This window comes from Haematobia irritans, chromosome 5 (genome assembly GCF_050003625.1).
Source record: "Haematobia irritans isolate KBUSLIRL chromosome 5, ASM5000362v1, whole genome shotgun sequence".
NCBI classification, from domain to species: Eukaryota; Metazoa; Arthropoda; class Insecta; order Diptera; family Muscidae; genus Haematobia; species Haematobia irritans.
This window is the reverse complement of record NC_134401.1, coordinates 35994614-36015050: the sequence shown is the minus strand read 5'-3', so window position 1 is coordinate 36015050 and position 20437 is coordinate 35994614. Positions and strand designations below refer to the sequence as shown.

General features: G+C 28.2%; 1 protein-coding gene and 1 non-coding gene across 6 annotated transcripts in view; one reads left to right on the top strand and one right to left on the bottom strand.

Moving 5' to 3' along the window:
- The window catches only part of LOC142241983 (uncharacterized), a 214788-nt gene that overhangs the window by 99210 nt on the left and 95141 nt on the right, over positions 1-20437 (top strand). The gene's annotated exons all lie outside the window — the stretch shown is intronic.
- On the bottom strand, positions 6537-6618 carry TRNAL-AAG (transfer RNA leucine (anticodon AAG)). The gene has a single exon. It is a non-coding gene; the product is annotated as a tRNA-Leu (tRNA).

Genomic DNA, 20437 nt, shown 5'->3' with positions numbered 1-20437 from the left:
ACTTTTTGATCGAAAAATTTACCCACTCATGTATTAGATATAATAAAGTCAATTTATATCAAAGTCAAGGTCAGCTGCTGTATTTTTGCTGTCGCTCTAGAGGCTTGGCTAGCTAAGTAGATTTTGGATATTTGAATTAAACCAAAAGTAATGAATATTTATGATTGCATATTCTCCGTCCTTTTTTTTTTTTGTTTGTTTGTTTTGAAATAACCATAGCCACCGTATACACAAAATATTGATATAAGGTACTTTTATTATTTATAAATTCTGTTTTTTTTTTCGTGTTCAGTTGTCAATAAGCTGCGATTTATTGACATTTCTATTAAAAACCCCATCATGGAAACCAGAAACCTCTCTGGTTTCTAAGCCACCGATGCCGTGTGACTGTTATTCGAGCGTGCTTTTATTTTGATAACTTTACTGGAATATTGGGTGGTATGGGCATGCACCGGTATACTTATATGGAACTTTGCTTTTCTTGCTATCTTAATCAGTTTATTCGAATGCCGGTTTCGTTTTTTGTTTTGGTATTTTTTATTACTTTTTTTATTTTTCGAATTAATAAATATTTCTCTGTGCTCCGTTGGTTTTGATGGTATGAAGAAATTTGTAGCGCTGCGCAATATTTCCATTCTTAGACGGGGTTTGGATTATCTTAAAAAATACCAAACAATTGCAAATGCTGAAAAATGAAATGAAAAATAATATTTATCTCCATAAGATTCTTAATTGTTATTATTTTTAATGCAGGATGAAGGCGTCAATTCTACTTAAGGTAATTAATATAAAAAATGCAAATAAAGGGTGATTCTTTTGAGGTTAGGATTTTCATGCATTAGTATTTGACAGATCACGTGGGATTTCAGACATGGTGTCAAAGAGAAAGATGCTCAGTATGCTTTGACATTTCATCATGAATAGACTTACTAACGAGCAACGCTTGCAAATCATTGAATTTTATTACCAAAATCAGTGGCAGAAAATCCGCTTTTTTATCGACAAATTTTGTTCAGCGATGAGGCTCATTTCTGGTTGAATGGCTACGTAAATAAGCAAAATTGCCGCATTTGGAGTGAAGAGCAACCAGAAGCCGTTCAAGAACTGCCCATGCATCCCGAAAAATGCACTGTTTGGTGTGGTTTGTACGCTGGTGGAATCATTGGACCGTATTTTTTCAAAGATGCTGTTGGACGCAACGTTACGGTGAATGGCGATCGCTATCGTTCGATGCTAACAAACTTTTTGTTGCCAAAAATGGAAGAACTGAACTTGGTTGACATGTGGTTTCAACAAGATGGCGCTACATGCCACACAGCTCGCGATTCTATGGCCATTTTGAGGGAAAACTTCGGAGAACAATTCATCTCAAGAAATGGACCGGTAAGTTGGCCACCAAGATCATGCGATTTGACGCCTTTAGACTATTTTTTGTGGGGCTACGTCAAGTCTAAAGTCTAAAGAAATAAGCCAGCAACTATTCCAGCTTTGGAAGACAACATTTCCGAAGAAATTCGGGCTATTCCGGCCGAAATGCTCGAAAAAGTTGCCCAAAATTGGACTTTCCGAATGGACCACCTAAGACGCAGCCGCGGTCAACATTTAAATGAAATTATCTTCAAAAAGTAAATGTCATGGACCAATCTAACGTTTCAAATAAAGAACCGATGAGATTTTGCAAATTTTATGCGTTTTTTTAAAAAAAAAGTTATCAAGCTCTTAACAAATCACCCTTTAAATGACAAAGTCACTTTATGATTTATGGAAACAAATGCAAGCAATAAAAATGTAATCAATGTTATGAGAATTGGATCAATTTCCATTACAAAGGTTGCAATTTCAAATTTTAGCCTTGCAAAAGGGGAATTTGGTAAGAATACACTCAAAAAACAATGAACTCACCTGTCAAAATTTTATTTTTATAGAAAATTTTGTCAAAATTTTATTTCTATAGAAAATTTTGTCAAAATTTTATTTCTATAGAAAATTTTGTCAAAATTTTATTTCTATGAAAATTTTGTCAAAATTTTATTTCTATAGAAAATTTTTTCAAAATTTTATTTCTATAGAAAATTTTGTCAAAATTTTATTTCTATAGAAAATTTTGTCAAAATTTTATTTTTATAGAAAATTTTGTCAAAGTTTTATGTCTATAGAAAATTTTGTCAAAATTTTATGTCTATAAAAAATTTTGTCAAAATTTTATGTCTATAGAAAATGTTGTCAAAGTTTTATGTCTATAGAAAATTTTGTCAAAATTTTATTTCTATAGGAAAATTGTGTCAAAATTTTATTTCTATAGAAAATTATGTCAAAATTTTATTTCTATGGAAAATTTTGTCAAAATTTTATTTCTATGGAAAATTTTGTCAAAATTTTATTTCTATAGAAAGTTTTGTCAAAATTTTATGTCTATAAAAAATTTTGTCAAAATTTTCCATAGAAATAAAATTTTGACAAAATTTTCCATAGAAATAAAATTTTGACAATTTTGACATAAAATTTATAGAAAATTTTAACAAAATTTTATTTCTATAGAAAATTTTGTCAAAATTTTATTTCTATAGGAAATTGTGTCAAAATTTTATTTCTATAGAAAATTATGTCAAAATTTTATTTCTATGGAAAATTTTGTCAAAATTTTATTTCTATGGAAAATTTTGGCAAAATTTTATTTCATCTAATTATACAATTATTTTTCGAGCTTTATGGACAGATATAGATTAAGGAACATGGTTAATAGAGCCATTGAAAAGAAAACGCCAGATACCAATCTATACACGCCTGGACTGTACATGTTTCGGTTCGGGCGAATGAACCTTTCCACAGCCTTTAGTATAGTCTGGCTGGGAGAGATAACTCAATTTTGGGCCCTTTATGCTAACTCCTTATGGAGAAAACATTTGGGAAATTTCCTCTTACAAATTGAATCATCTTTTCTCCCACTGTACATCATCTTTTCATATAACTTACAAGTCCCTTAATCTTATTTTTATTTCGTTTTGTTACATAGTAATGCAACAACACGAAATTTATTCCTAGAAAGCCAATTTGTTAGAATTCACCTAAGTGGTGAACAGTCGAACAATGCTTGTTGTTTCTACAGTCAACTACAACATATGACAATTAACAGAAACTGGTTTCCAGGATACAACAACAATTCTAACGCGTACATTAGTCGTGTTTTTCCCAGTTTTACGACGGGCTCATCGTTGCTTATTATATTTCATGTTAGCCTGATAATGAAACAGGCAATTGACGTCCAAATGCATTATATCTAATTATACAATTATTATTCGAGCTTTATGGACAGATATAGATTAAGGAACATGGTTAATAGAGCCATTGAAAAGACTGTTCACCACTTAGGTGAATTCTAACAAATTGGCTTTCTAGGAATAAATTTCGTGTTGTTGCATTACTATGTAACAAAACGAAATAAAAATAAGATTAAGGGACTTGTAAGTTATATGAAAAGATGATGTACAGTGGGAGAAAAGATGATTCAATTTGTAAGAGGAAATTTCCCAAATGTTTTCTCCATAAGGAGTTAGCATAAAGGGCCCAAAATTGAGTTATCTCTCCCAGCCAGACTATACTAAAGGCTGTGGAAAGGTTCATTCGCCCGAACCGAAACATGTACAGTCCAGGCGTGTATAGATTGGTATCTGGCGTTTTCTTTTCAATGGCTCTATTAACCATGTTCCTTAATCTATATCTGTCCATAAAGCTCGAAAAATAATTGTATAATTAGATATAATGCATTTGGACGTCAATTGCCTGTTTCATTATCAGGCTAACATGAAATATAAAAATTTTATTTCTATAGAAAATTTTGTCAACATTTTATTTCTATGGAAAATTTTGTCAAAATTTTATTTCTTTAGAAATTTTTGTCAAAATTTTATTTCTATGGAAAATTTTGTCAACATTTTATTTCTATGGAAAATTTTGTCAACATTTTATTTCTATAGAAAATTTTGTCAAAATTTTATGTCTATAGAAAATTTTGTCAAAATTTTATGTCTATAAAAAATTTTGTCAAAATTTTATGTCTATAGAAAATGTTGTCAAAGTTTTATGTCTATAGAAAATTTTGTTAAAATTTTGTTTTTATAGAAAATTTTGTTAAAATTTTATTTCTGTAAAAAATTTTCTCAAAATTTTATTTCTTTAGAAAATTTTGTCAAAATTTTACTTTTATAGAAAATTTTGTCAAAATTTTATTTCTATAGGAAATTGTGTCAAAATTTTATTTCTATAGAAAATTTTGTCAAAATTTTATTTCTATGGAAAATTTTGTCAAAATTTTATTTCTATGGAAAATTTTGTCAAAATTTTATTTCTATGGAAAATTTTGTCAAAATTTTATTTCTATAGAAAATTTTGTTAAAATTTTATTTCTATAGAAAATTTTGCCAAAATTTTATTTCTATAGAAAAATGTGTCAAAATTTTATTTCTATAGCAAATATTGTCAAAATATTATTTCTATAGAAAATTTTGTCAAATTTTTATTTCCATAGAAAATTTTGTCAAAATTTTTGCAAGAGTAGCTTAACCAACAGAGTAAAAGAATGTTTGACTGCTGATGGTTGGATGGATGCACGTTTCGGAATTACCACATTGCTCATCAGCATGCTGCAAAACTATCAACAAATTATCAGAATAAATTCGGGTAGTTCACTAAACCCAAAGTGAACCACACACCAAACTTCCGAAAAAAGGTTTATGATAGTTGGCCTCTGCCAAAATAAATTTTTGTACAAACATCTCTCTTTTCCTTTGCCACTGTCAAATCATCGATTTGAGTGCAGTTGGCTGGGTTTATTTGAGCTTCCTCTTACTTCATTTTAAAGCTGAGATCAAAACCACAAATATGATTGAAGTACAAACCAACAATAAAAAACAAACACGAATTTTTGCAAACTTTTATTTCTATAGAAAATTTTTGCAAAATTTTATTTCTATAGAAAATTTTGTCAAAATCCTATTTTTAGAGATTTTTTTTCAAAAATTTATTTCCATAGAAAATTTTGTCAAAATTTTATTTCTATAGAAAATTTTGTAAAAATTTATTTTTATAGAAAATTTTGTCAAAAATTTATTTTTATAGAAAATTTTGTCAAAATTTTATTTCTATAGAAAATTTTGTCAAAAATTTATTTTTATAGAAAATTTTGTCAAAATTTTATTTCTATAGAAAATTTTATTTCTATGGGAAATTTTGTCAAAATTTTATTTCTATGGAAAATTTTGTCAAAATTTTATTTCTATGGAAAATTTTGTCAAAATTTTATTTCTATAGAAAATTTTGTCATAATTTTATTTCTATAGAAAATTGTGTCAAAATTTTATTTTTATAGAAAATTTTGTTAAAATTTTATTTCTATAGAAAATTTTTATAGAAAATTTTGTCAAAATGTTATTTCTATAGAAAATTTTGTCAAAATTTTATTTTTATAGAAAATTTTGTTAAAATTGTATTTCTTTAGAAATTTTTGTCAAAATTTTATTTCTATGGAAAATTTTGTCAAAATGTTATTTCTATAGAAAATTTTATTACAACTTCATTTCTATAGAAAATTTTTTCAAAATTTTATTTCTATAGAAAATTTTGTCAAAAATTTATTTTTATAGAAAATTTTGTCAAAATTTTATTTCCTTAGAAATTTTTGTCAAAATTTTATTTCTATGGAAAATTTTGTCAAAATTTTATTTCTATAGAAAATTTTGTCAACAATTTATTTCTATAGAAAATTTTGTCAAAATGTTATTTCTATTACAACTATTACAATTTTATTACAACTTCATTTCTATAGAAAATTTTGTCAAAATTTTATTTCTATAGAAATTTTTGTCAAAATTTTATTTTTATAGAAAATTTTGTCAAAATTTTATTTCTATAGAAAATTTTGTCAAAGTTTTATTTCTATAGAAAATTTTGTCAAAGTTTTATTTCTATAGAAAATATTTTCAAAATATTATTTCTATAGAAAATATTGTCAAAATTTTATTTCTATAGAAAATTTTCTCAAAAGTTTATTTCTATAGAAAATTTTGTCAACATTTATTTCTATAGAAAGTTTTGTCAACATTTATTTCGATAGAAAAATTTGTTAAAATTTTATTTCTATAGAAAATTTTGTCAACATTTTATTTCTATAGAAAATTTTGTCAAAATTTTAGCAAAATTTTATTTCTATAAAAAATTTTTGCAAGTACCTCTTCTGAAGAGGAATATTTATAAAAATCTACCAAAATATAAAAAATCTACCATATTTCGTAGAATTCTACCAACTGTGGCAACCGTGATTACATTTCTATCAACATTCTATGTTTGTGGGTAAAAGAAAATGAAATGAAAGGCAAAGTTTCTTTACGTTTTATAGAAAAAAAGCTGGACCGATTATCATTATACCCTTTGCAATTAAATCAATCTGTTCATAAAAACAAATTATATTTAAGAAATAATTATTAAAATAAGTTTTAATTAATTTAATAAAAGAATAAAAAATCTTCCCGAAAAAAACATCTTGGCAGCGGTGGGATTCGAACCCACGCCTCCGAAGAGACTGGTGCCTTAAACCAGCGCCTTAGACCGCTCGGCCACGCTACCACTTGCCTGTGTAGTAACTCATGGCGCATATAAGTGTGTTTAAAATGAATGAATTGTTGACTATAGTATGGTGTATTATATTTTGGTGAGAATATACGATAGAAAACTCACCTTTAGTACAAGACGAGAGGTTTGTGACTCGACTAACTCAAGCTTGTGTGGCCAATGACAAAAAGTTTAAATGTGAATTGCCAACTAGAAAACTCTGAACATTTTCTCAATCATGTGTTACTTAGCAGTGAGTCGTTTTGAATATTTCCGGTCCTCATGAAGTATAATTAACCATAACAAATTTGATCGCAAAATGAATTTAAATTATTTGGGTTTAATTGAATAATAATAATATAATAATAAAATTTAGAAGCCGATAGCTGTAACTACCTACCACAATATTTTTTAAAAGGACCCTTTATCTTTTTTTTACACTCCCGATGAGTTGACAAGTTTTGCAAAATACGCCATGTGGCCGTTTTAAGTGAAAATTGAAATTTTGGACAATTAAATGTCGCAAAACAGAATAGAACATCAACAAAAATGAATAGAGAAAATTACAAACTTGCAACTTGTTTAAATATTGAATTTTTAGAATTTCTTATATTTTGGAAAATCGATTTTTGACATTACGTAAATTTAGAATATGTAAACTTTAAAATTTTGAAATTGAAAAAAATCTCCGCAGGAGGATAGACAGCTTCATTAGAGGTGGCAAACCTTCAAACTGGAAATATGTGGGGACAAATATTAACATTTAAAAATTATTATGAAAAAAAATCTAAATGACGAAGGAGATTTTTGAAATTTTTTTTCCCAAATTGTAGATATTTCTTCATGAATTGGCACGAAAGTTTAGAGTTGAGAATTTGTAGATTTGCTGGGGATTTTCTATGAATTTGAAGATTTTTTGAGCATTTTTGAAATCTGTTCAGCATAGGAAATTGCAATAAATTTGTAGTAAATTAAAATAAATTTAGAATAATAGCTTCTTGTGAATTCTTGTTCCGTGATCCCTGTGTAAAAGTAACATTACAGTTCTTGAAAGATGTTTGGGTGAATTTTGCCCCTTCTTCTGCGTACATTACTGATTTTGATGATATATCTCGTATATATTGATCGATTACCCAATTTTATAGCTTGAGTATTGAGTTAAAAAGTAAATTTTGTTTCCTAAATACATGGTGACTAAACTCCCATTTTCATTTCTCGAGCAATGCGTAAAAATTCTAAATATTTTTATACCCATAATTAATTCTGATGACGACTTGTATCGGATGAAATTTTGATCATCGGTCTCCTGGTTTTATATTTCCAAATCTTGATCTTATGGAAACTCGCAAGCTGGAATGCAAACATTTTATATTTTTAAATTATTAATTATATTATTTTTTTTTATAAAAACTTGTCAAAAATTTGTGAAGAATTATAATTTAAATTGGTGATTTTTGGGTATAAAAGGGTTCCAATTTGGGGACAAGAACTAGAACAATACTGACAACACGGGGGCGGACGGACGGCAATCTTCATTCGAAAAAAGAGCTTCCAAAAAAGTAGTTTGGATCCCCAATTTGTGATCCGGAAGTAAAGGGTGATACGGTCAAAATTTGGTCAATATAAACTTGACGTATTTCTTTCAATTTTGCATTTAAAAAACCTGAACACCCCCCATTTTGAAGATGTGTGTGTGTAGAATGTTGCTCCTATTTTGATTTTGGAATTCACTCTTCAGTTGTCAAAATGCCGTCCAAGCAAGAAGAGCAGCGTATCAAAATTTTGCTCGGGCCTCGCGAAAATCCGAGCCACTCGCACGCAAAGCTGGCAAAATCGCTAAACGTTGCCAAATCAACCGTTACAAATGTAATTAAAGTGTTTGGGGAACGTTTGTCGACAGCCAGGATGTCTGGATCGGGGGGAAATCGAAAACCGGAAGCCGCTGAGACGACAAAGAGAGTTGCCGGTAGTTTCAAGCGAAACCCTAACCTCTCTCTCCGAGATGCCGCAAATAAGCTGGGTGTATCGTCTACAACCGTCCATCGAGCCAAAAAACGAGCCGGACTATCGACTTACAAGAAGGTAGTGACTCCAAATCGCGATGATAAACAAAATACGACGGCCAAAGCGCGATCCCGGAGGCTGTACACGACGATGCTGACGAAGTTTGACTGCGTGTTAATGGACGACGAAACCTACGTCAAAGCCGACTACAAGCAGCTTCCGGGACAGGAGTTTTATACGGCAAAAGGAAGGGGAAAGGTAGCAGATATTTTCAAGCACATAAAACTGTCAAAGTTCGCAAAGAAATATCTGGTTTGGCAAGCCATCTGTACCTGTGGCTTGAAAAGCAGCATTTTCATAGCTTCCGGGACTGTCAACCAAGAAATTTACGTGAAAGAGTGTTTGAATAAACGTCTGCTGCCTTTCCTGAAGAAACACGGTTGTTCCGCACTGTTTTGGCCGGATTTGGCATTACGGTAAAAAGGCCATGGAGTGGTACGCCGCCAACAACGTGCAGGTGGTTCCCAAGGACAAGAACCCTCCCAACACGCCAGAGCTCCGCCCAATTGAGAAATACTGAGCTATTGTCAAGCGGAACCTAAAGAAGACCAAAAAAACTGCTAAGGACGAGCAGCAGTTCAAGGCAAACTGGCTTTCTGCGGCGAAGAAGGAGGACAAGGTGGCTGTACAAAATCTGATGGCAGGTGTCAAGCGTGAGGGCCGGCAATTCGGATTTGGAAAAGCTAACTAATTGAACTTGAAAAAGAAATTTAATTTGATTTTTTTAAATAAACGATTTCACCGATTTACACGCGTTTTCCCTTGACCACATTTTGACCGTATCACCCTTTAGTGCAAATATGCATAATCTCCAATGAATTTTACATGGGCTTGTAATGGGACGGAAGTACTCCATTTTTTGATCCTTTCTGTTGCTTTAGAAATGTGTGTGGAACAACTTCCAATTTTTTTGCTGGGTTAGAACTGTATATATGTTTGAGACAAATCAAACGTCTGAAAATTATTAACCTTTAAAAATTCTTATGAAAAAAATCCCAGACGGGCGTGCTTTCTGAATCGCAATTTCGATCTATTATAGTTGAAATATCTAATCATTCTTTAAAATGTTTCCCATATTTTGATTATATTAAATTTAAATCAACATCATAGACCGAATTTGTAGGCGGTCCTACATACATATACCCGTCTTCTACTTCTATTGGGACATCTTTTAATAATTGGCAAAAGCTTGGTGATTTACAAGCTTGCATCTTTCAATATTTAGGAGTCACTTTTTTTTATTGGCATCTATCTCATCATTATCATAAATATTATTATCATTGCTGTACATCTCGAAAATTCCCTTTTACTCAATCTCCGCATCATAAAAACTTGGCGTCTTCAAGATGACATTATTTTTTTTTTGTGTTTTTGTGTGCATTGTGTTAATGAACCATGAAGAAAACAGTGGCATCTAGCCCTTAAATTATTCAACCATAATGTGAATGCAGAGACATGAACTTAGCCACTCAAATAAAATCGAAAAGAAAGCCTATGTTACATGACTATGGATGTGTTTCCGAATATTTTTGGCCACCTAAAGGCGGCAATCCTATTTGTCTTGGGGGATAATAAATTTCATTTAATTGCACCGCCAAAAAGCAACAAACAACCCCTCTTTTTCCCCTTTGGTATTTTTGTATTTTCTCCAATACTGGCGATAGCATCAAGTATAGTTTACCCAAAAGATTGAAGACATGAAATTGTTTTGTATTGGTTCAATAGCCGAACCGATCTGATTTGATATTTAAATGGAAAAAAGTGCTAAAAATAACCGATAGAGTTTAGGTTGTTTTTAGCAAAATGTAATTGTACGCAATCTATGGCAAGCAAAAAACATTTTTTTGTAAATAAACATTTTGGTAAAATTAGAGTTTTTCATCTCAAAAAGTGCATTAAACGATAGGAGATTTTTCAAAAAAAAAAAAGAGTACCTTACAAGTGGCATACGTTGCATTTGTGCTCTTAAAGTAATCTCATTTAATGTTTAAGTTTAATTTAATTGAAATACATTTTTAAGTTTAAATTAAGATCATTTTATTGAAATTACTTATTAATTTAATTTTTAATAAATTTTTATACCCTCCACCATAGAGTGGGGGATATATTTACTTTGTCATTCCGTTTGTAACACATCGAAATATAAAGTATATATATTCTGGGTCATGGTGAAATTCAGAGTCGATCTAAGCATGTCCGTCCGTCCGTCCGTCCGTCCGTCCGTCTGTTGAAATCACGCTAACTTCCGAACGAAACAAGCTATCGGCTTAAAACTTGGCATAAGTAGTTGTTATTGATGTAGGTCGGATGGTATTGCAAATGGGCCATATCGGACCACTTTTACGTATAGCTCCCATATAAACCGACGCTCAGATTTGGCTTGCGGAGCCTCTTGGAGGTGCAAAGTTCATCCGATCCGGTTGAAATTTGATACATGCTGTTAGTATATGGTCTCTAACAACCATGCAAAATTGGTCCACATCGGTTCATGACTATATATAGCCCCCATATAAACCGATCCCCAGATTTGACTTGCGGAGTCTCTAAGAGAAGCAAATTTTATCCGATCTGGCTGAAATTTGGTACATGATGTTGGTATATGGCCTCTAACAACCGTGCGAGAATTGGTCCATATCAGTCCATAACTATATATAGCCCCCATATAAACCGTTCTCCAGATTTGAACTCCGGAGCCTCTTGGAGGAACAAAATTCATCCGATCCGGTTCAAATGTGGAACATGGTGTTAGTATATGGTCTCTAACATCCATGCAAAAATTGTACCACATCGGTCCATAATTATATATAGCCCCCATATAAATCGTTCCCCAGATTTGGCTTACGAAGCCTCAAAGAGAAGCAAATTGGATCCGATCCGGCGAAGTTTGGTACATAGTTTTGGCATATGGTCTCTAACAACCATGCAAAAATTGGTCCACATCGGTCCATAATTATATATAGCCCCCATATAAATCGTTCCCCAGATTTGGCTTGCGAAGCCTCAAAGAGAAGCAAATTGGATCCGATCCGGCGAAATTTGGTACATAGTTTTGGCATATGGTCTCTAACAACTACGCAAAAATTGGTCCACATCGGTCCATAATTATATATAGCCCCCATATAAACCGATCACGAGATTTGGATTGCGGAGACTCAAAGAGAAGCAAATTTCATCCGATCTGGCTGAAATTTGGTACATGATGTTGGTATATCCCTTTCCGACCTATAGCCGATCCACGTGATAGATTTTCCTAAATTTTTGAATTCTGTTATTTATGTGTACATAGAACATTTTAAATTATTAAGTTTGTTCAGTTTGATCCTGTTTCCTGTTTTTTTAGGATACGCACAATTGTTGCAGTCCGGTAAATTCCGGTAAAAGTCCGGACGTAAAAATATTAAAAAACACAAAATAATCACGAAGTTACTGTTTGCATACAATATTTAATATGTTTTCTTATTGAAAACACATGTTTGATGAAATATTCCACAATTTAAATAATTTTAATTTATTTGCAAACTTACCTCTTCCACTAATTTTTACAAATGCGCAAAGTACACTGCCGAAACTACAAACTTAATATGAAAAACAAATATTTATAACGGTTCTTTACATTCTTAGACAAAGAGAGAGCATACACAATTACTTTTTGCCGCTCTTATCGCAGTACTTCATATATTAAAGAAATTATAGGGACTTAAACATACCCGCACAATTGTGCGTACACGGTCGGAAAGGGATATGGCCTCTAACAACCGTGCGAGAATTGGTCCATTTCAGTCCATAACTATATATAGCCCCCATATAAACCGTTCTCCAGATTTGAACTCCGGAGCCTCTTGGAGGAACAAAATTCATCCGATCCGGTTCAAATGTGGAACATGGTGTTAGTATATGGTCTCTAACATCCATGCAAAAATTGTACCACATCGGTCCATAATTATATATAGCCCCCATATAAACCGATCCCGAGATTTGGATTGCGGAGCCTCAAAGAGAAGCAAATTTTATCCGATCTGGTTGAAATTTGGTACATTGCGCTAGCATATGGCCGCTAACAACCATGCCAAAATTGGTCCATATCGGTCTATATAGCCGGTCCCCAAAAATAATCTACCAAACTTTTATTTCTATAGAAAATTTTGTCAAAATTTTATTACTATACAAAATTTTGTCAAGATTTTATTTCTATAGAAAATTTTGTCAAGATTTTATTTCTATAGAAAATTTTGTCAAAATTTTATTTCTATAGAAAAATTTGTCAAAATTTTATTTCTATAGAAAATTTTGTTAAAATTTTATTACTATAGAACATTTTGTCAAAATTTTATTTCTATAGAAAATTTTGTCAAAATTTTATTACTATACAAAATTTTGTGAAGATTTTATTTCTATATAAAATTTTGTCAAAATTTTATTTCTATAGAAAATTTTGTTAAACTTTTATTACTATACAAAAATTTGTCAAAATTTTATTTCTATAGAAAACTTTGTCAAAATTTTATTTCTATAGAAAATTTTGTAAACATTTTATTTCTATAGAAAATTTTGTCAAAATTTTATTTCTATACCAAAATTTGTCGAAATTTTATTGCTATAGAAAATTTTGTCAAAATTTTATTTCTATAGAAAACTTTGTCAAAATTTTATTTCTATAGAAAATTTTTTTCAAAATTTTACTTCTATAGAAAATTTTGTTAAAATTTTATTACTATACAAAATTTTGTCAAAATTTTATTTCTATAGAAAATTTTGACAAAATTTTATTGCTATAGAAAATTTTGTCAAAATATTATTTCTATAGAAAATTTCGTCAAACTGTATTATATACGTATTTAATCGGCCTTTTTTGTTTAATATGTACCCCGTATGGACTAACTAACTTACACTTGAGAAGACGGTGTTAAGAAGTTTTAAGATACCTTGCCATCGGCAAGTGTAACCTAACCCAAGTAATTCGATTGTGGATGACAGTCTTTAATTTTGAGAAAATTTTATATAGAAATAAAATTTTGACAAAATTTTCTATAGACATAAAATTTTTACAAAATTTTCTATAGAAATAAAATTTTGAGAAAATTTTCTATAGAAATAAAATTTTAAGAAAATTTTCTATAGAAATAAAATTTTGAGAAAATTTTCTATATAAATAAAATTTTGACTAAATTTTCTATATAAATAAAATTTTGACAAAATTTTCTATAGATATAAAACTTTAACAAAATTTTCTATTGAAATAAAATTTTGACAAAATTTTCTATAGAAATAAAATTTTGACAAAATTTTCTGTAGAAATACAATTTTGAGAAAATTTTCTGTAGAAATAAAATTTTGAGAAAATTTTCTATAGAAATAAATATTTGACAACATTTTCTGTAGAAATAAAATTTTGAGAAAATTTTCTAAAGAAATAAAATGTAGACAAAATTTTCTATAGAAATAAATATTTGACAAAATTTTGTGTAGAAATAAAATTTTGAGAAAATTTTCTATAGAAATAAAATTTTGAGACAATTTTCTATAGAAATAAAATTTTGACAATATTTTCTTTAGATATAAAACTTTGACAACATTTTCTATAGAAATAAAATTTTGACAAAATTTTCTATAGAAATAAAATTTTGACAAAATTTTCTGTAGAAATACAATTTTGACAAAGTTTTCTATAGAAATAAAATTTTGAGAAAATTTTCTATAGAAATAAATATTTGACAACATTTTCTGTAGAAATAACATTTTGAGAAAATTTTCTAAAGAAATAAAATGTAGACAAAAATTTCTATAGAAATAAATATTTGACAAAATTTTCTGTAGGAATAAAATTTTGAGAAAATTTTCTATAGAAATAAAATTTTGAGACAATTTTCTATAGAAATAAAATTTTGACAAAATTTTCTGTAGGAATAAAATTTTGACAAAATTTTCTGTAGAAATAAAATTTTGAGAAAATTTTCTATAGAAATGAAATTGTGACAAAATTTTCTATAGAAATAAAATTTTGAGAAAATTTTGAAAAAATTTTCTATAGAAATAAAATTTTGACAAAATTTTCTATAGAAATAAAATTTTAATAGAAATTTCTATAGAAAATTTTTCTATAAAAAATTTTCTATAAAAAAATCTATTTTCCAGCTGTTATAACATTTTTCGCATTCCTGTCCTCCATTCTAGTTCTACACAGACAGAAAATAGTAGAGTTCACAATGGGTCACAGTTGCCATACGGCAACTAAATTATTCCTCATAGTTATTCAGTTTTTTGTTTCTATAGTTTATATATTTTGAAATGGTGCAACATTTTCGATGTTGTGATGCGTTGTTGGGTGCTGTTGCTTTTGCTACTGACGGCCGGTGGTTTTAGAGTGTTTTTGTTTCTTAACATTTTAATTGTGAACTTTCTCACTGTGGCCATAAAAAAGTGTTGAAATTTTCTTTTGTTTTAATGTTGCACGCTTCGCGTATATAAATTTAGAACAAGAAAATATAGTACTTCAATTAAATGAAAAAAGAAAAAAAGAAAAAACTTCTTAGACCATAAGCATTGTTGTGCAATTCAAACCAACAGCACCTGTTTGAATTTAAGTATCGTGGGGAACGTGGAAATATATCTGAAGGGCTAAAACACTCTGCTTTTCAAGCAAATTTTGTGCCATTGTGATAGTGTTGGTGATATCTTTTTGAATGTCAGCATAGTATATTTAGGAAAGACCTATGGGAAAGTTCATTGAGTGTTATTCTAACGAATAATTTGAGGAAATTTCGAAATAAATATTTTTACGATCCTACATATTGGCTAAGAGACAAAGGTACAACGTTAATTTTAAACGACATCATATCTGTAAAGGAGTACCTTTTTGACATAATTTATTTTTAAGGGGAATACATCTCATTCCCTGGTGGGATATAATTTCCAGTCCAGAATGAGACATTAATTTTCATGGATTAAATTAGATTTACGGGATTTACAAGCAAAATTATTGTATTTTTATCCAGTTCGCACAGTGGGACATGTTTCTATAAGGATTTTTAAAAAATAAAAAACTAACAAATTGTTCATAACACAGGCATATTAGATTACAATAAAAATTGTCATTTCCCAATATTATTTATATAATATCCAAATTTACATTTACCTGTACATGTTGTTCATGTCATTGCAAATAGAAGAGAAACAAGGTTTTGTTGGTGCTTCTAGGACATACGTATAGGAAAAATTTTGGAAAAGTCGACTTTTCTAAAATTTGGATGTCAATTAAAAAATAAATTATTACGGTTCGATCGCGAACCATGTTGTAATGCAAAAGCATGATCAACGAATACTTGAAATACGACAGGATCTGCATCATGTGAGTGCCGGGACATGCCGGAATAAGAAGAAACGTAAAGGCAAACGAACTGACTTTTGCCACTGTCATGCCTTTACTAGGAAAAGAGTTAACCACATAATATTCCTCTCAAACTAAGAGGTACTTCACACTTGCCTCCAGAAATAAAATATGGACAAAATTTTATGTAGAAATGATATTTTAACAAAATTTTCTATAGAAATAAAACTTTGAGAAAATTTTCCATGGAAATAAAATTTTGACAAATATTCTATAGAAATATAAATAAAATTTGGAGAAAATTTACCATAGAAATAAAATTATGAGAAAATTTCCCATAGAAAGAAAATTGTCTATAGAAATAAAATTTGATAAAATTTTGTATAGAAATAAAATTTTGACAAAATTGTCTATAGAAATACAATTTTGACAACATTTTCTATAGAAATGAAATTTTGACAAAATTTTCTATAGAAATAAAATTTTGATAAAATATTCTATACAAATAAAATTTTGACAAAATAGAATTTTGACAAAATTTTTTGTAGAAATAAAATTTTAACAAAATTTTCTATAGAAATAAAATGTTGACAAAATTTTCTATAGAAATAAAATCTTGCCAAAATTTTCTATAGAAATAAAATTTTGACAAAATTTTCTATAGAAATAAAATTTTGAGAATAATTTTTATTTCTATAGAAATAAAATTTTGACAAAATTTTCTATAGAAATAAAATTTTGAGAATATTTTCTGTGGAATAAAATTTTGAGAAAATTTTCTATAGAAATGATATTTTTACAAAATTTTTTATAAAAATAATAATTTTAAAAAAACTTTCTAGAGGAAAAAAAAATTTTGGCAAAAATAAAAATAAAAATAAAAATAGAAATAAAAGGTTGACAAAATTTTCTATAGAAATAAAATTTTGACAAAATTTTCTATAAAAATAAAATTTTTACAAAATTTTCTATAGAATTAAAAGTTTGACAAAATATTCTATAGAAATGAAACATTCATAAATATTTTTATAGATATGAAATGACATTTTCTATACAAATAAAATTTTGAGAAAACTTTCTATAGAAATAAAATGTTGACAAAATTTTCTATAGAAATAAAATTTTGACAAAATTTTCTATAGAAATGAAATTTTGATAAAATTTTCTATAGAAATGAAATTTTGAAAAAAAATCTATAGAAATGAAATTTTGAGAATATTGTCAATAGAAATAAAATTTTTGTAACATTTTCTATAGAAATGAAATTTTTACAAAATTTTTTATAAAAATAATAATTTTAAAAAAACTTTCTAGATGAAAAAAAAAAATTGGCAAAATTTTCTATAGAAATAAAATGTTGACAAAATTTTCTATAGATATAAAATTTTGACAAAATTTTCTATAAAAATAAAATTTTTACAAAATTTTCTATAGAAATAAAATTTTGACAAAATATACTATAGAAATGAAACATTCATAAATATTTTTATAGATATGAAATGACATTTTCTATACAAATAAAATTTTGAGAAAACTTTCTATAGAAATAAAATGTTGACAAAATTTTCTATAGAAATAAAATTTCGACAAAATTGTCTAAAGAAATAAAATTCAGAAAAAATTTTCTATAGAAATAAAATTTTGACAAAATTTTCTATAGAAATGAAATTTTGATAAAATTTTCTATAGAAATGAAATTTTGAAAAAAAATTCTATAGAAATGAAATTTTGAGAAAATTGTCTATAGAAATAAAATTTTGGTAACATTTTCTATAGAAATAAAATTTTGAAAAAATTTTCTATTAAAAAAAAATTTTTGAGAAAATTTTCCGTGGAATAAAATTTTCTATAGTAATAAAATTGTTACAAAATTTTTTATAAAAATAAAAATAAAAATTTTAACAAAATTTTCTGCAGAAATAAAATTTTGACAAAACTTTCTATAGAAATGAAATTTTGACAAAATTTTCCATAGAAATAAAATTTAGACAAAATTTTCTATAGAAATAAAATTTTAACAAAATTTTCTATAGAAATAAACTTTTGAGAAAATTTTCTATAGAAATAAAATTTTGACAGATTTTCTATAGAAATAAAATGTTGACAACATTTTCTATAGAAATAAAATTTTGACAAAACTTTCTATAGAAATACAATTTTTACAACATTTTCTATAGAAATGAAATTTTGACAAAATTTTCTATAGAAATAAAATTTTGACAAAATATTCTATAGAGATGAAACATTGAAAAATAGTTTTATAGATATGAAATTAAATTTTCTATACAAATAAAATTTTGAGAAAATTTTCTATAGAAATAAAATGTTGACAAAATTTTCTACAGAAATAAAATTTCTTTGTAGAAATGATATTTTAACATAGTTTTCTATAGTAATAAAATTTTGAGGAAACTTTCTATGGAAATAAAATTTGGAGAAAATTTCCTATAGAAATAAAATTTTGACAAATATTCTATAGAAATAGAAATAAAATTTGGAGAACATTTTCCATAGAAATAAAATTTTCAGAAAATTGTCTATAGAAATAAAATTTGATAAAATTTTCTATAGAAATAAAATTTTGAAAAAAATATCCATAGAAATACAATTTTGACAAAATTTTCTATAGAAATAAAATTTTGACAAAATTTTTTATAGAAATAAAATTTTAACAAAATTTTCTATAGAACTAAAATTTTGACAAAATTTTCTATAGAAATAAAATTTTAGGAAAATTATCTATAGAAATGAAATTTTTACAAAATTTTTTATAAAAATAAAAATTTTAACAAAATTTTCTGCAGAAAAAAAAATTTACAAAATTTTCTATAGAAATAAAATTTTTGAAAAAAATTTCTTTAAAAATAAAATTTTGACAAAATTTCTGTGGAATAAAATTTTAAAAAAAATTTTCTAAGAAATAAAATGTTGACAAAATTTTTTATAGAAATAAAATTTAAAAAAAAAAAAATTCTATAGAAATATAACTTTAAAAAACAATCTACAGAAATAAAACGTTGAAAAATGTCTATAACAATAAAATTTTGATAAAATTTCCTATAGAAAAATTAGTTTAAGTCCCCATATTGGTCGATCTCCACACTCGGCTTAGACGCTTATATTTCATTCCGATCTGCCTGAAATTTTGTACGTGATATTGGTGTTCACCACTATATAGAGCGATACCCAGATTCAACTTCTTAAGCTTTCTGAATCAATTTGCCCAAAATTCGGTAAGAGATTTCTTTTTTTTACTTTTGTACAATCCATATAGGTCCCAAATTAGGTAGTAGATCCCCATAAAGATCGAACCCCATATTTGATTTATGGGATCATAAATCAAATATGGAATTCGGTACGTTTTGTTAGTATTCACCACCTCAGCAACCACACAAAAATTGATTCATATCGGTCGAAAATAGATATAGTCCCTACCTAGAGTGATTGTTCTGAAGTTTTATTTTTCACCCAATCCATCAGAAATTCGGTGCCGGATGTCGGTATTTCAACCTGAAAAATACTTTCCTTCGAGTCGAAATTTTAGACAAAAATTTTCCATGTCCGCCAAATGGAATACTCTGCTCTCGAAACATAAATATTTTGGGTGATCTCTGGGCATATATAAATTTTCCGGATAATATAATTATTTGATCAACTCTACTCTACCCAATAATAGAAGTCACCCACTGTTTTTTTTTTATCGAATATTCCCAGGAAAACTTCCATCGGTGATAAAATTGAAAATAAGACATTTTAAAAATATACGATAGCAAAGTGTGGGAGGACAGAAAAACGAGAGCGGAAGATGAAAAAGAAGAAAAAAATAAAAATAAAATAAAATCGGACATGCTACATGTTTATTCTCGTATGGAGAACTGAACAATCTTTTCCTGACACTGCAGTCAAACAGCCAAATTGTGGAGGCAGTGGAAAAAAGACCCACCGCCATAGGCAGAGCAGTTTGCCAAATGCATATTTCTGAAAACACTCTAAACTCTGGCACAATACCAGCCTCCCTCTATTCTTGATACATGACAATATTCCGGGGGGAAAATGAAGTAACATGGCCCCCAAAATAAAAATGCTGTACAAATCTTTGGAGATTTGTAATACAGCTACACCTTTGCTATCACATCCAACTTCACCTCTCCCTCATAGGCCACATTATAGTCCATCAATGCTTCAGTAGCACCTACAGCCAGCCAAAGCAGCGCGAGGAAAAATGGCAAAAATAAATTGAATATTTCTTGGTTATGGAGGAGACCAGTTTCTTTGGCGGTAGTTTTTTGTTGTATTTCGCCATCAAAGTAACCTTCTAAGGCAACTTGCTTTAATACTCACAACGATGATTGCTCTTTGAAGTATACAAAACAAAAACAATCTTGATTGGGGTGAGCCTGATAGGCATAGAGAATGTTGACATATGGAAAGAGAGCACTAAGAGGG